The 16,210-nt window shown below is 42.9% G+C and overlaps 1 protein-coding gene across 1 annotated transcript in view; it reads right to left on the bottom strand.

The window, feature by feature from the left end:
* The window catches only part of LOC311111444 (C-Jun-amino-terminal kinase-interacting protein 1-like), a gene marked incomplete at its 3' end in the record, with an annotated part of 108,684 nt that overhangs the window by 38,770 nt on the left and 53,704 nt on the right, over positions 1 to 16,210 (bottom strand). The gene's annotated exons all lie outside the window — the stretch shown is intronic.

The following is a 16,210-nucleotide window of genomic DNA, read 5'->3' as shown; positions in this document are numbered from 1 at the left end:
ACCCAGGGGAGCATTTGTGCAAGAAGAAATGGGGGCTGACGTTTTGACCCTATTTTAATCCGGAGAATATGTCCTTTCTAATAGGGTTATATAACATTAACAAACCCCCCCCCCCCCCCCTCTTTTGCCATCCGAACAGCCTCAATTTGTTGAGGCATGGACTCTACAAGGTGTCGAAAGCATTCCACAGGGAACTTGGCCCATGTTGACTCCAATGATTCCCACAGTTGTGTCAAGTTGGCTGGATGTCCTTTGGGTAGTGGACCATTCTTGATACACACGGGAAACTGTTGAGTGTGAAAAACCCAGCAACGTTGTAGTTCTTGACACAAAGCAGTGCGCCTGGCACCTACTACCAAATCAACTCAAATCAAATGTTATTGGTCACATACACAGTGTGTATATAAACAGTGGGGAGAACAAATATTTGATACACTGCCGATTTTGCAGGTTTTCCTACTTACAAAGCATGTAGAGGTCTGTAATCTAAAACAAAAATCCAGAAAATCACATTGTATGATTTTTAAGTAATTAATTTGCATGTTATTGCATGACATAAGTATTTGATATATCAGAAAAGCAGACCTTAATATTTGGTACAGAAACCTTTGTTTGCAATTTCAGAGATCATACGTTTCCTGTAGGTCTTGGCCAGGTTTGCACACACTGCAGCAGGGATTTTGTCCCACTCCTCCATACAGACCTTCTCCAGATCCTTCAGGTTTCGGGGCTGTCGCTGGGCAATACAGACTTTCAGCTCCCTCCAAAGATGTTCTATTGGGTTCAGGTCTGGAGACTGGCTAGGCCACTCCAGGACCTTGAAATGCTTCTTACGGAGCCACTCCTTAGTTGCCCTGGCTGTGTGTTTCGGGTCGTTGTCATGCTGGAAGACCCAGCCACGACCCATCTTCAATGCTCTTACTGAGGGAAGGAGGTTGTTGGCCAAGATCTCGCGATACATGGCCCCATCCATCCTCCCCTCAATACGGTGCAGTCATCCTGTCCCCTTTGCAGAAAAGCATCACCAAAGAATGATGTTTCCACCTCCATGCTTCACGGTTGGGATGGTGTTCTTGGGGTTGTACTTATCCTTCTTCTTCCTCCAAACACGGCGAGTGGAGTTTAGACCAAAAATCTCATTTTTTGTCTCATCAGACCACATGACCTTCTCCCATTCCTCCTCTGGATCATCCAGATGGTCATTGGCAAACTTCAGACGGGCCTGGACATGCGCTGGCTTGAGCAGGGGGACCTTGCGTGTGCTGCAGGATTATAATCCATGACGGCGTAGTGTTTTACTTATGGTTTTCTTTGAGACTGTGGTCCCAGCTCTCTTCGGGTCATTGACCAGCTCCTGCCGTGTAGTTCTGGGCTGATCCCTCACCTTCCTCATGATCATTGATGCCCCACGAGGTGAGATCTTGCATGGAGCCCCAGACCGAGGTTGATTGACCGTCATCTTGAACTTCTTCCATTTTCTAATAATTGTGCCAACAGTTGCCTTCTCACCAAGCTGCTTGCCTATTGTCCTGTAGCCCATCCCAGCCTTGTGCAGGTCTACAATTTTATTCCTGATGTCCTTACACAGCCCTCTGGTCTTGGCCATTGTGGAGAGGTTGGAGTCTGTTTAATTGAGTGTGTGGACAGGTGTCTTTAATACAGGTAACGAGTTCAAACAGGTGCAGTTAATACAGGTAATGAGTGGAGAACAGGAGGGCTTCTTAAAGAAAAACTAACAGGTCTGTGAGAGCCGGAATTCATACTGGTTGGTTAGTGATCAAATACTTATGTCATGCAATAAAATGCAAATTAATTACTTAAAAATCATACAATGTGATTTTCTGGATTTTTGTTTTAGATTCCATCTCTCACAGTTGAAGTGTACCTATGATACAAATTACAGACCTCTACATGCTTTGTAAGTAGGAAAACATGCAAAATCGGCATTGTATCAAATACTTGTTCTCCCCACTGTATATATACAAACTGAGTGTACACAACATTAAGGACACCTGGTCTTTCCGTGACATAGACTGACCAGTGATTCTAGGTGAAAGCTATGATCTCTTATTGATGTCACCTGTTCAATCCACTTAAATCAGTGTAGATGAACGGGAGGAGACAGGTTAAAGAAGGATTTTGAAGCTTTGAGATAATTGAGATATTGAATACTATATCTACTGACTAACCAGGTGTTGAGCAGTGGTGCTTACCTGTCCAAGGCTATGTAATATGGAAGCTGTTGTCAACCGAAAATCTAGAGATGTCCGGACCAGGCAGAAGGTTTTTCCATAAATCCAGTTCTGGTGGATCAGTTCAATGGCACCAAACTGTCCTTTCTACTTTTAGTAATAGTTATGGTCTGTACTACTACCCTTTAGAGATATATATATATATATATATACAGTACCAGTCAAAAGTTTGGACACACCTACACATTCAAGGGTTTTTCTTTATTTTTACTATTTTCTACATTGTAGAATAATAGTGAAGACATCAAAACTATGAAATAACACATATGGAATCATGTAGTAACCAAAAAAAGTGTTAAACAAATCAAAATATATTTAATATTTGAGATTCTTCAAAGTAGCCACCCTCTACCTTGATGACAGCTTTGCACACTCTTGGCATTCTCTTAACCTGCTTCATGAGGTAGTCACCTGGAATGAATTTCAATTAACAGGTGTGCCTTGTTAAAAGTTAATTTGTGGAATTTCTGTCCTTCTTAATGCGTTTGAGCCAATCAGTTGTGTTGTGACAAGGTAGGGGTGGTATACAGAATATAGCCCTATTTGGTAAAAGACCAAGTCCATATTATGGCAAGAACAGCTCAAATAAGCAAAGAGAAACAACAGTCCATCACTACTTTAAGACATGAAGGTCAGTCAATCTGGAAAATAACACCAGTTGGATGAGAAGCAAAAGGATGGTAGATAGCTAGCTAGGTATATTTTGCTATGGAAGGTTTTTCATATGTGACTCGTTTCAGAAAACTAGTTGTATGTCACAGGAGAGGCATTTGAAAGTAAACAATATTTTTTTTTATCAAAATACGTTTTTTGGCAGAAATGCCTTCTGGAACATCTGAACTTTCATGTGCTTTAATAACAAACTTGTATGCCATCTGTAAATACAAATACAATTGTTAAATTACGAGCTTAGTTGGTTTAGCCACGGAAAAAGACAGGAACCTTCCCACTAGCCATGATTGGCTGAGATAATGGATGGGCATGCAGTACATGCCAAGAGATGAGTTCAGACTTTTCTGCCCTGTAGCATGCTTGTGTCAATAACATGAGGAGCTCTGTATGTGTAGGTAATATTATCTAATGCGGCTTTTTTTAAAGATATCACAAGGAACTGCAACAAAGAAGTTGACCGAGTTTTAAAATCAGTGGAATGCCGGTGGAAGCAGAGTATGATAGCTAACGATATATTATGCGGAGAGAGTCGAAAAGAGAACACCTGTCTCTGGATTACATCTTCAAAATAAGGGCAACCATGGCATCCGTGACCGAGAGGGAGAAGCGTTCATCCACGTATACGGGTAAGAGTGTTCTGTTCTCCTAGCTAGCTACCATGTATAGGGGGAAGAAAGTCTGGCTATAATTTTGTCAGAAAGTTGTTTTCATTGCAAGTTAAGGTGTACTGTTAGCTAGCTAGCTAATGTTAGCTGAATGGCTCGCTAGCTAACATGACCTGCACCAAAGTCAAATTAGGATATAACGTTAGGCCAACAAGACAGTGTCCTAGTTCTAAAAATCTCAGAATGCCCTGCTTCTATTTCATCACACTCACAACCGTAAGCTATTTTCTATAATTAGCTCGCCATTAACTTGTAAATAATGATCTTGTTGTGATTTCCTGTAATAATTAGCTAAAGCTATGACGTTCTATGCTATGATATGGTCATAGATAGAAAACAAACCAAAACGAATCAAAACATTGTTTAAAAAGTTACTTTTAGTTGCCTGGTTTGCTAGATTGACATATCCTAAATTAATTTTTAAACGGATGGGTTTGTTGGTGTTAAAATACACCAGTTATGCTATTTTGGACCAGCAGGCTGCAGGACCGAATCCAGGTGGTCAGTCACATGTGGCTGAAGAGAGTAATTTGTGTAAACAGCTGACCTGGACACTTGCGTGTAATCAAAGCACAAACAAATAAGCTAATGAATGTCCTTGGCTGCTATTATAGCCAGTTAGATACACCCAACTTTGAGAACTTTGGGAAATCTGCCACACTGCTAATTTATAATACATGCACATACCAGACAGACACGTCGCTGTTAGAAGATCCAGAGCAAATTCTAGCCCTTACCTTATGTATTGATTCAGAACATTCCTTCCTCTTCTTGACATTATAATCCAAATTTGCACTGACTGATCAACACATTGTCAAGTTACTTTTCAATGTGTTCCCGAAAACCTAAAGTCGCCATCCACAAGTAAAAATGTGCAGGGGTGCGGGTTGCACATGAAGCATGCAGAAACAACAACATCATTATGATCATTCCATGCTTGCACTACCTGTCAAAAGAAAGCTAACCAATTTAGCAGGCATGGAGTTTTGTGATAACATGAAACTGTTTTCAACACATCAACTGTTTTAGACAATTTTTTAAGGTAGTGGCTCCTAATCTGTGACTGGATCGTTTATTTCTGAGTGCACAAATTCTCACGGAATTTGGGACTTCACTCATTTTCTCAATGCCAAAACCGGATTAGATACATAACTAGTTAAATCAGAGTTAAAAGCCCAAAAGATGATATTCAGCTTTATTCTAAAATGGATTAAATAAAAAAAATCCTCATCAATCTACACACAAACCCATGATGACAAAGCAAAAACAGGTTTTTAGACATTTTTGCAAATGTATACAACAAAAAATACTGAAATATCACATTTACGTAAGTATTCAGACCCTTTACTCAGTTCTTTGTTGAAGCGCCTTTGGCAGCGAATACAGCCTCAAATCTTCTTGGGCATGACGCTACAAGCTTTGCACACCTGTATTTGGGGAGTTTTCCCATTCTTCTCTGCAGATCCTCTCAAGCTCAGTCAGGTTGGATAGGGAGTGTCGCTGCACAGCTTTTTCAGGTCTCTCCAGAGATGTTTGATTGGGTTCAAGTCCAGCCTTTGGCTGGGCAACTCAAGGACATTCAGAGACTTGTACCGAAGCCACTCCTGCGTTGTCTAAGCTGTGTGGTTAGGGTCCTTGCCCTGTTGGAAGGTGAACCTTCGCCCCAGTCTGAGGTCCTGAGCGCTCTGGAGCAGCTTTTCATCAAGGATCTCTCTGTACCTTGTTCCGTTCATCTTTCCCTTGATCCTGACTAGTCTCCCAGTCCCTGCCACTGAAAAACATCACCACAGCATGATGCTGCCACCACCATGCTTCACCGTAGGGATGGTGCCAGGTTTCCTCCAGACGTGACACTTGGCATTCAGGCCAAAGAGCTCAATCTTGGTTTCATTAGTCCAGAGAATCTTGTTTCTCATGGTCTGAGAGTCCTTTAGGTGCCTTGTGGCAAACTCCAAGCGGGCTGTCATGTGCCTTTTACTGAGGAGTGGCTTCCGTCTGGCCACTCTACCATAAAGGCCTGATTGGTAGAGTGCTGAAGAAATGGTTGTCCTTCTGGAAGGTTCTCCCATCTCCACAAAGGAACTCTGGAGCTCTATCAGAGTGACCATCTGGTTCTTGGTCACCTCCCTAACCAAGGCCTTTCTCCCCCGATTGTTCAGTTTGGCCTGGCGGCCAGCTCTAGGATGAGTCTTGGTGGTTCCAAACTTCTTCTATTTAAGAATGATGGAGGCCACTTTGTTCTTGGGGACCTTCAATGCTGCAGAAATGTTTTGGTGCCCTTCCCAGATCTATACCTCGACACAATCCTGTCCTGGAGCTCTATGGACAATTTTGCTCTGACATGCACTGTCAACTGGGGGACCTATTAGAGACAGGTGTGTGCCTTTCTAAATCATGTCCAATCAATTGAATTTACCACAGGTGAACTCCAATCAAGTTGTAGAAACATCTCAAGGATGATCAATGGAAACAGGATGCACCTGAGCTCATTTTCGAGTCTTAGAGCAAAGGGTCTGAATCCTTATGTAAATAAGGTATTTCTGTTCCTTATTTGTAATACATGTGCTAAAATGTCTAAAAACCTGTTTTTGCTTTGCCATTATGGGTTATTGTGTGTAGATTGCTTAGGACATTGTTTTATTTAATCCATTTTAGAATAAGGCTGTTATGTAACAAAATGGGGAAAAAGTCAAGGGGTCTGAATACTTTCCGAAGGCACTGTATTTCAACATCATTTAAATAGGCCTATAGCTTACTCTTTATATTTTAATACAATCATTTCGGCTTTCATTTTAAACATATTTTTATGTGTTGCTTGTTTGTATCAATTGCAAAGACATTGCCAACTTTGTGTTTATAGTCAAGTTATTGAAATCACAGACAGAAGGATAAACCATGTGATTCTATGTTTAGCGGAGATCATCTGTGTATAAAGTCACGCGGGAGGGCAAAAAAACATCCAATGACGCACCTAGCTGTTCTATGAGTGGTCTGAGGCAGCCGTTAGAATACGAGTATTTTCAAGTGCAACTTTAATAATGATGGTTTTGGGAAACAGCTTGGAGATTTAACGATGCTCCTACGAAGGTATTAACGATGAACTTAGCCTTAAGATGCTCTTTGTCACGGATTTAGCCGAGGCTGCTCCTCCTACTTGCTCGGGCAGGCTTCGGCGTTCGTCGTCCCCGGAGTACTAGCTGCCACTGATCTAGGTTTCAGCAATCATCTAGATTGGTCTGCTTTGTGTACACCTGTTTCCCATTAGTGTTGATGGTTTCCCTTTATAACCCCTGTCTGTCATTCGTTTGTTGTGTGTGATTGTTCTCCGTTTGTTTTCGGCAGGACTGTGTATTATGATTATTGTTCCTCCCTGTTTTGGAGGCTTTGTTGTTTTGTACTTTTCATTACGTTTATTAGAAAGTACATCTGCCAGTCTCTCGGTGTCCTGCGCTTGACTTCGTTCACCGCATACACATTTATCCTGACAGAATCACACACCACACATGGAGTCAGCAGGAGCGGCGGTGCCAGCTGGATCAGTGGAGGAACGCGTTGAACAACAAGCGGCCATGATCCAGGCTCTCGGCACCGCCATGGAACGGGTGGTGAGCACTATGAAGCGATGGGAAAGAGGGGGTCTGCCTACACCTCCTCCTACGATACCACCACCATCGGCATTACCCATCGCTTCTCCTCCGGGGTCCAGTGGGATTTCGCTCTCGCTCCCGAGGGCTTATGATGGCACAGCTGCCGGGTGTCAGGGTTTCCTGCTCCAGGTTGAACTCTACCTGGCAACCATCCACCTGGTGCCCTCGGGATACGAGAGCATGTCCGCCCTCATCTCCTGTCTGTCCAGCAAGGTGCTGGAGTGGGCCAACGCCGAGTGGGGGAGAATAGACGCCGCTAATGTCAACTATGCGGAGTTCACCCGCCGCTTCAGGGCAGTTTTCGATCATCCACCAGAGGGTAAGGCGGCGGGTGAGCGTCTATTCCACCTCAGGCAGGGGAGGAGGAGCGCACAGGAGTTCGCGCTGGACTTCCGGACGCTGGCTGCCAACGCGGGATGGAATGAGAGGGCCCTCATTGACCACTACCGATGTAGCCTGAGGGAGGACGTGCGTCGGGAATTGGCCTGCAGGGACACCAACCTCAGCTTCGACCAACTGGTGGACATGTCTAGTCGCCTGGATACCCTGTTGGCTACCCGCGGACGTCCGGATTCAGGGCCGTCCATTCCATCCCCCAGCACTTCCGAGCCGACCCCTATGGAGCTCGGAGGTGCTGGTGCTAGGGAGACCAGGATAGTGGCCAGGAGGGAGGCCATCCCCTGCACCAACTGTGGCCGCAGAGGACACACTGCTGGTCGGTGCTGGGGAGGGTCTCCTGGGATTCGAGGCGGTAGGCAGAGTAGGCACCCAACTCACCCAGAGCTCTCTGGTGCGCATATGTGTATTACTGTTATGTTTCCCGAGGACTCTCCTCATTCCCAGCATAAGGCACTAGTAGATTCATTTATAGCTGGGAATTTTATAGATCGCCAGTTCACCTATAAGTTAGGGATTCCTATTGTACCCGTTGATGTGCCCTTCCCCATCCATGCCCTAGATAGCCGTCCTTTGGGGTCAGGATTGATTAGGGAAGTCACAGCACCTCTCAAGATAAAAACGCAGGAGGGCCATGAGGAGTTAATTAGTCTGTATTTGATGGATTCTCCTGCGTTTCCCGTGGTGTTGGGACTCCCCTGGTTAATGTCACATGACCCCAACATTTCATGGCAGCAGAGGGCTCTCAAGGGATGGTCTGATCAGTGTTTCAGGCGGTGTGTAGGTGTTTCCGTAGGGGCAACGACGGTGGAAAGTCTGAACCAAGTTCCCCCCATGCACATTCCACCTGAATATGCCGATTTGGCGCTCGCCTTCAGTAAAAAGAAGGCGACTCAATTACCACCTCATCGATAGGGGGATTGTGCGATAGACCTCCAAGTAGGCGCTGCGCTTCCTCGTAGTCATGTGTATCCTCTGTCTCAGGAGGAGACGGCGGCTATGGAGACATATGTCGCCGAATCTCTGGGACAGGGATACATACGGCCATCCACGGTGTAAACCTCAATAAAAACCAAAAACCCTCTACCCGGCTGAAGAGGAGCAACAAAGGCATTGAAGACGTTCCTGTCCGACACCACCTCTGCCAGGAGACCTGAATCCAGCATCAAAGCAATCAATTGCCTTCTCTTTTGTGCCTTTTCTCTCAAGAATGTGACAGGAGTCCATGTGGAGTGAGAAGGAAGAGAGAGATCTATGCCAATACAACGTTCTTCATAGTTTGGGTATACTGGTTGGCAAAATGGACAAAACTGAATGATGGTGGAGGTGGGGCGGCTCAGCCGTGACATTGGAATTGGGGCATTGCCATGGGAAATCCAAGATGAACTATGAAGCTATCTGAAGGACATAAGGAGGACGCCAGAAGATTGAGTGCCGGTAGAGGAAGGGAGTGTTAGTTGAGGTAGTATGTTGAACTGAGGAGTTATTATACACTGCTAAATTGATAGTAATTTAGACTAGGAATGCATTAAGATACTAATCTGTTGTAATTCTCGTTATGAGGAAGGTAATGCTAAAATTATCGATAATATAAAGGTACATTCTGTTAGTGTCAATATGTGCCAAGGTGAGAATTTTAACTTTGAATGATGGAACCAAGGTGACTGACTAAGAATTGTCATTCTAAATTTGTTTTGGGAAATTAATTTGAGTATGATTATGAATTGTAAGCTGACTGATTGATCTGAATGAAGATATGTGAATAAAAGATGTTGACACTATTCTTAAACATGTCCTAGGTAGTATGGTTAAAACAATGCTATGTTAGTTTTAATGTGTTAAGAGACTAACACTTACATTGGAATTATTTTGAGTATAAATAGTGATTTTTTTATTATGAGTATAACCTTGAATGCAAAGATTGGGATTGATAGCATAAACATAATATACTTTTATACGTTTATGGGATTATAAAATCCCATTGGGAGGGATATGATGTGTATTTTTAATGGATTATCAGATGAAATTGAGTTAATCATGAACATATAGTTAACATTATTTGTGGCTAACTGAATTGGGCCGTTTGTTTTTGTCTCTCTCTTCAAACACAGTGAAGGGAGCGGCACCAGGGTTGAATAGAGTTTGGGCTAGACCTTTGTCTCCTTGGTATCTTCTTGATTGATTACAGCTTGAGGGGGTGAGGTACAGGGGAGCGGGTGATTGGTTGAAGTAATAGTTCAGCCGTCCTCAGGGACAAAGGAAGTGGGCAGAGCAATAAAAGAGCGGGAAAACTGAAGAGGACTATATAAGGTGGAGGGAGACCTTAAGAATGCGTTCCCCTCTGCAGACGGTTATCGGCTTTGTTGAAAACTTTAATAAAGTCATTTCTTGATGCAACAAAAACTCTGTGAGACCGTATTTGTAATAAAGTATGGTGGTTATATACCACAACACTGAATCAATAAATGCACAGGGTCATGACACTGTGAGAGTGAATGTAAGCTAGCTGTATTTACAGAGAACAGGAAACAGACATATACACACACACTGCCACACACATACCCAGCAGTGGAGGTTCCTCAGAGGAGGAAGGGGAGGACCATCATCAGTGAATTTCATAAAAATAAAAATAGTGGAACATTGAAAAAGTGATCATTTTTAGATAAAACTATACTAAATATATTCACGTCAATAAATAATTGATTTAAACACACTGTTTTGCAATGAAGGTCTACAGTAGCCTCAACAGCACTCTGTAGGGTAGGACCATGGTGTAGCCGGAGGACAGCTAGTTTTCGTCCTCCTCTGGGTGCATTGGCTTCAATACAAAACCTAGGAAGGAGACTCATGGTTGTCACCCCCCTTCCATAGACTTACACAGCAATTATGACAACTTCCGGAGGATGTCCTCCAACCTATCTGAGCTCTTGCAGCATGAACCTACATGTTGTCCACCCAATCAAAGGATCAGAGAATGAACAAAAATATAAATGCAACATGCAAAATTTTCTAAGATTTTACTGAGTTACAGTTCATATAAGGAAATCAGTCAATTGAAATAAATTCATTAGGTCTTAATCTATGGATTTCACATGAATGGGAATACAGATATGCATCTGTTGGTCACAGATACCTTAATAAAAAGGTAGGGGCGTGGATAAGAAAACCAGTCAGTATCCGGTGTGACCACAATTTGCATCACAAAGCGCAACACAGCTCCTTCACATAGAGTTGATTAGGCTGTTGATTGTGGCCTGTGGAATGTTGTCCCACTCTTCAACAGCTGTGCGATGTGGCTGGATATTGGCGGGAACTGGAACACGCCGGTGTAACTGCTAAACTGCTTGCTAACTCTACACTGTATATGATTGTAGCGGGTTTACTAACGCATTAGTTCTAGTAACTATGTTGACTGTGATGCTAGCTAATATGGTGACAATGATGTAGGCTGTATTTTGCGGTTAGCAGTTATGATATGAAGGTTTGGCTTGGAAAGGTCTTTTCACCTGGTCACAGACAGCTGATGTGTTGTGCACTGAAGTCCACAAGCGAAGGGAAAAGGTGAGAGGAGGAGAGTGTGTAGATGCAAGAAGGAATTATACAACGAGCAAAGTGATCATGCTGTTTGTATGTGGCTGCTAGAAAGTAAACTGTGTTTGCGTGTGATCAGGGGTGAATTCATTCCGCCGATTCTGTTGAAAAACTTTTTTTAACGGAAGCAAACGGAACGAAATGGGTATAAACATATCTGGATTTGTCCAATACAAACTCTCGTTTCCAACTGTTGGACTAATGATTACACCCTAGATCAGCTAGATGCAGGCAAGGTGGTGTTGACTGTGTCACTGTCTGTCACCTTGATTACTAAAAATGTTCTCTCGATCTGCGCACCTACGTTGTAAACTTTTATTCATAGGCTAGGTCAGGGTTCCCCAACCCAGGGTAAGAGTAGGTGGGCAGTCCCCAGGGGGTACGTGGGTGGATTTTCTAAAATGTGAAGAAAAATATTGGGAAAAACATTGCCCAAAAAGATATGTTCAAGTTATTTAAATCTTAATAGGTAGGAAAACATTTACTGAGGTCACTGGTGTGAAATCTAGATATTTTATATTTATAGGCCTACTTTTTTTTACTTTGGATGCGTTTGCATTGCTCTATCTACCTGGCCTCTGCTCGCCCACCCGTTGGCTCAATGGTTGATCCTCTGCTCGTGCCAAGTGCACGTGATCCTTTGCTCCGTGCACTAGAGTGCCTGCTGCTGTTATTCTAACAGAAACTATCATTGATCAAATCAAATCAAACATTATTTGGCACATGAGCCAAATACAACAGTGAAATGCTTACATTAAAAAAAGACATAATATAAAATAATACAAAATAAAAGTAACAAATAATTAAAGAGCAGCAGTAAAAATAACAATACAGCTGATGCACTGAAGATGATACCATTGTCAAATAACACGATGTACTGTAGGATTGATAACATGGGCGTTGATATCGTTGATCAAGTGGTGGAAAATGTAAAGAATTCAGAGACATTTCGGAAATGAATGAGCACATTCTTTTCTGCAAGAAGCTAATGGGGAGAACTACAGGTAAGGATGTGTTTGAAGTTATTGACAGCCTTTTTTTCAGAGCACAATCTGGATTGGAAATCCTGTGTTCATGTGTGCACGGAGGTGCAGCATCATTGCCTGGGAGAGTGAAAGGATTAATTGCCCACATAAAGAAGGTAAATCCAGACATTGAATGGAATCACTGTATCATTCACAGGGAGGCATTGGCCAGCAAGAGAATGAGTCCTGAGTTACATGATGTTTTGCATGACGCAGTGAAAGTGATTAACTTTGTCCATTCCAGGCCTCTGAATCATGACTGTTTGAAAGGCTCTGTGATGACAGTGGGACTGAGCACCAGCAGCTAGCTACTGCTTCACACTGACATCCGTTGGCTATCCAGAGGGAAAACGCTACAGAGGCTTTTTGAGCTGCGCACTGAAGTTAGTGATTTTCTGTCTGAGCACTCACACCCCCTTGTGTCTGTGTTAGAGGACACAGACTGGGTAGCCCGCCTTGCCTATCTTGCTGATGTGTTCATCAAACTGAACAACCTGAATCTAGCTCTGCAAGATAAAGACACACACATTCGAAACATTTCAACATTAGGAAGTATTTTTTCATTAGGAAGATCAAACTATGGGAGAGGAAATGTGAAGATGGGGATATAAGTTGTTTCCAGCAACTTGACACCTACAGTACATTTCTATAGGTGATGTTGACAGAGCTCACATTTACCCAAACTCAACAGTGAGTTCAACTCCTACTTCCCTGACATTGAAAACAAGTCTCCCAAACTTGACTGGGTGCATAATCATTTAATGACTGACAGTACCAACAACGACATTCCTACCAGACTGCAGGAAAATCTTCTGGATGTGTCCTCAGACCGTGACCTGAAGATGAGGAACTCAGAGACAAGACTTTCACAGTTCTGGTGTGATGTGGAGAAGGAATATCCTGATTTGGGGATACATGCACTGAATGAACTGCTGCCCTTTGGATCTACAGTGCATTTGGAATGTATTCAGACCCCTTGACTTTTTCCACATTTTGTTACGTTACAGCCTTATTCTAAAATGGATTACATTTTTTTTTATCCTCATCAATCTAAACACAATACCCCATAATGACAAAGCAAAAAAAATATTTTGCTCTAAGACTTGAAATTGAGCTCAGGTGCATCCTGTTTCCATTGATCATCCTTGGAAAGGCCTGATGGAAGCCATTCCTCAGTAAAAGGTACATGACAGCCCTCTTGGAGTTTGCCAAAAGGCACCTAAAGGACTCTCAGACCATGAGAAACAAGATTATCTGGTCTGATGAAACCAAGATTGAACTCTTTGGCCTGAATGCCAAGCGTCACTTCTGGAGGAGACCTGGCACCATTCCTACGGTGAAGCATGGTGGTGGCAGGATCATGCTGAGGGGATGTTTTTCAACGACCCTTAGCACACAGCCAAGACAATGCAGGAGTGGCTTCGGGACAAGTCTCTGAATGTCCTTCAGTGGCCCACCCAGAGCCCGGACTTGAACCTGATCGACCATCTCTGGAGAGACCTGACAGAGCTTGAGAGGCTCTGTAGAGAAGAACGAAAGAAACTCCCCAAATACATGTGTGCAAAGCTTGTAGCGTCATACCCAATAATACTCCATGCTGCAATTGCTGCCAAAGGTGCTTCAACAAAGTGCTGAATAAAGGGTCTGAATACTTATTTAAATGTGATATTTCAGTTTTGTATTTTTAATAGATTTGCAAAAATGTCTATAAACATGTTTTTGCTTTGTCATTATGGGGTATTGTGTGTAGATTGATGAGGGGAAAAAAACGATTTAATCAATTTTAGAATAAGTCTGTGACGTAACAAAATGTGGGAAAAGTCGAGGGGTCTGAATACTCTCCGAATGTACTGTACATACTTAAGTGAAGTGACATTTTCATCCATGACCCTAATCAAGACCAAGCACAAGAACAGACTGGACTTAGAGAAAAGCCTGATCACTTCTGTTGCCACCCTGCCCCCAAAGACTGACAAAGCTTATGAGTGAGAGACGGGGTCAAGTTTCTCATTGATTGGTGAGTCCTCATGTGTCATACACAAGTCTAGAAATATGGGTTATATGTACTGGGAGAATGTGTATAACATTTGATCTTTGTTTTTGTATAATTTGTCTGGGCACTTGAAGATGTGAACAAATCCTATAAAAAAGATTAAAATGATGTTTGTATTTGTATTTATTATGGTCCCCATTAGTTGTCTCTACCTTCTTGCCCTTTGTGCTGTTGTCTATGCCCAATAATGTTTGGACCATGTTTTGTGCTGCTACCATGTTGTGCTGCTGCCATGTTGTGTTGCTACCATGTTGATGTCATGTTGTGTTGCTACCATGCTGTGTTGTCATGTGTTGCTGCCATGCTATGTTGTTGTCTTAGGTCTCTCTTTATGTAGTGTTGTCAAAAACGCATGTCAAAAATGTTATAAATTGATTTGCATTTTAATGAGGGAAATAAGTATTTGACCCCTCTGCAAAACATGACTTAGTACTTGGTGACAAAACCCTTGTTGGCAATCACAGAGGTCAGACATTTCTTGTAGTTGGCCACCAGGTTTGCACACATCTCAGGAGGGATTTTGTTCCACTCCTCTTTGCAGATCTTCTCCAAGTCATTAAGGTTTCAAGGCTGACGTTTGGCAACTCGAATCTTCAGCTCCCTCCACAGATTTTCTATGGGATTAAGGTCTGGAGACTGGCTAGGCCACTCCAGGACCTTAATGTGCTTCTTCTTGATCCTCTCCTTTGTTGCCTTGGCCGTGTGTTTTGGGTCATTGTCATGCTGGAATACCCATCCACGACCCATTTTCAATGCCCTGGCTGAGGGAAGGAGGTTCTCACCCAAGATTTGACGATACATGGCCCCGTCCATCGTCCCTTTGATGCGGTGAAGTTGTCCTGTCCCCTTAGCAGAAAAACACCCCCAAAGCATAATGTTTCCACCTCCATGTTTGACGGTGGGGATGGTGTTCTTGGGGTCAGCTCCATTTTGGTCTCATCTGACCACAACACTTTCACCAAGTTCTCCTCTGAATCATTCAGATGTTCATTGGCAAACTTCAGACGGGCATGTATATGTGCTTTCTTGAGCAGGGGGACCTTGCGGGCGCTGCAGGATTTCAGTCCTTCACGGCGTATTGTGTTACCAATTGTTTTCTATGGCCCCAGCTGCCTTGAGATCATTGACAAGATCCTCCCGTGTAGTTCTGGGCTGATTCCTCACCGTTCTCATGATCATTGCAACTCCACCAGGTGAGATCTTGAATGGAGCCCCAGGCTGAGGGAGATTGACAGTTAATCACACCAACTGTTGTCACCTTCTCACCAAGCTGCTTGGCGATGGTCTTGTAGCCCATTCCAGCCTTGTGTAGGTCTACAATCTTGTCCCTGACATCCTTGGAGAGCTCTTTGGCTTCTGTGGACAGGTGTCTTTTATACAGGTAACAACCTGAGATTAGGAGCATTCCCTTTAAGAGTGTGCTCCTAATCTCAGCTCGTTACCTGTATAAAAGACACCTGGGAGCCAGAAATCTTTCTGATTGAGAGGGGGTCAAATACTTATTTCACTCATTACTATGCAAATCAATTTATAACATTTTTGACATGAGTTTTTCTCGATTATTTTGTTGTTATTCTGTCTCTCACTGTTAAAAAAAACAACCATTAAAATTATAGACTGATAATTTCTTTGTCATTGGGCAAACATACAAAATCAGCAGGGGATCAAATACTTTTTTCCCTCACTGAATATATTTATTTTATTTTTCATTTTTAATCCCCCGTCCCCGCAGGAGGCCTTTTGCCTTTTGGTAAGCCGTCATTGTAAATAAGAATTTTTCTTAACTGACTTGCCTAGTTAAATAAAAATGCTTATTAAAATGAGGTCCAGCAAAATTAAGGCAGTTTGACATTTTTTTTAAACATTACAATACATTAACAACAGATTTCACAACATATTAAGTGTGTGC

Source organism: Coregonus lavaretus (assembly GCF_964263955.1).
Source record: "Coregonus lavaretus genome assembly, chromosome: 37".
Lineage (NCBI taxonomy): Eukaryota > Metazoa > Chordata > Actinopteri > Salmoniformes > Salmonidae > Coregonus > Coregonus lavaretus.
Note: the sequence above shows the minus strand (reverse complement) of the source record. Positions and strands in the feature narration are given on the sequence as shown.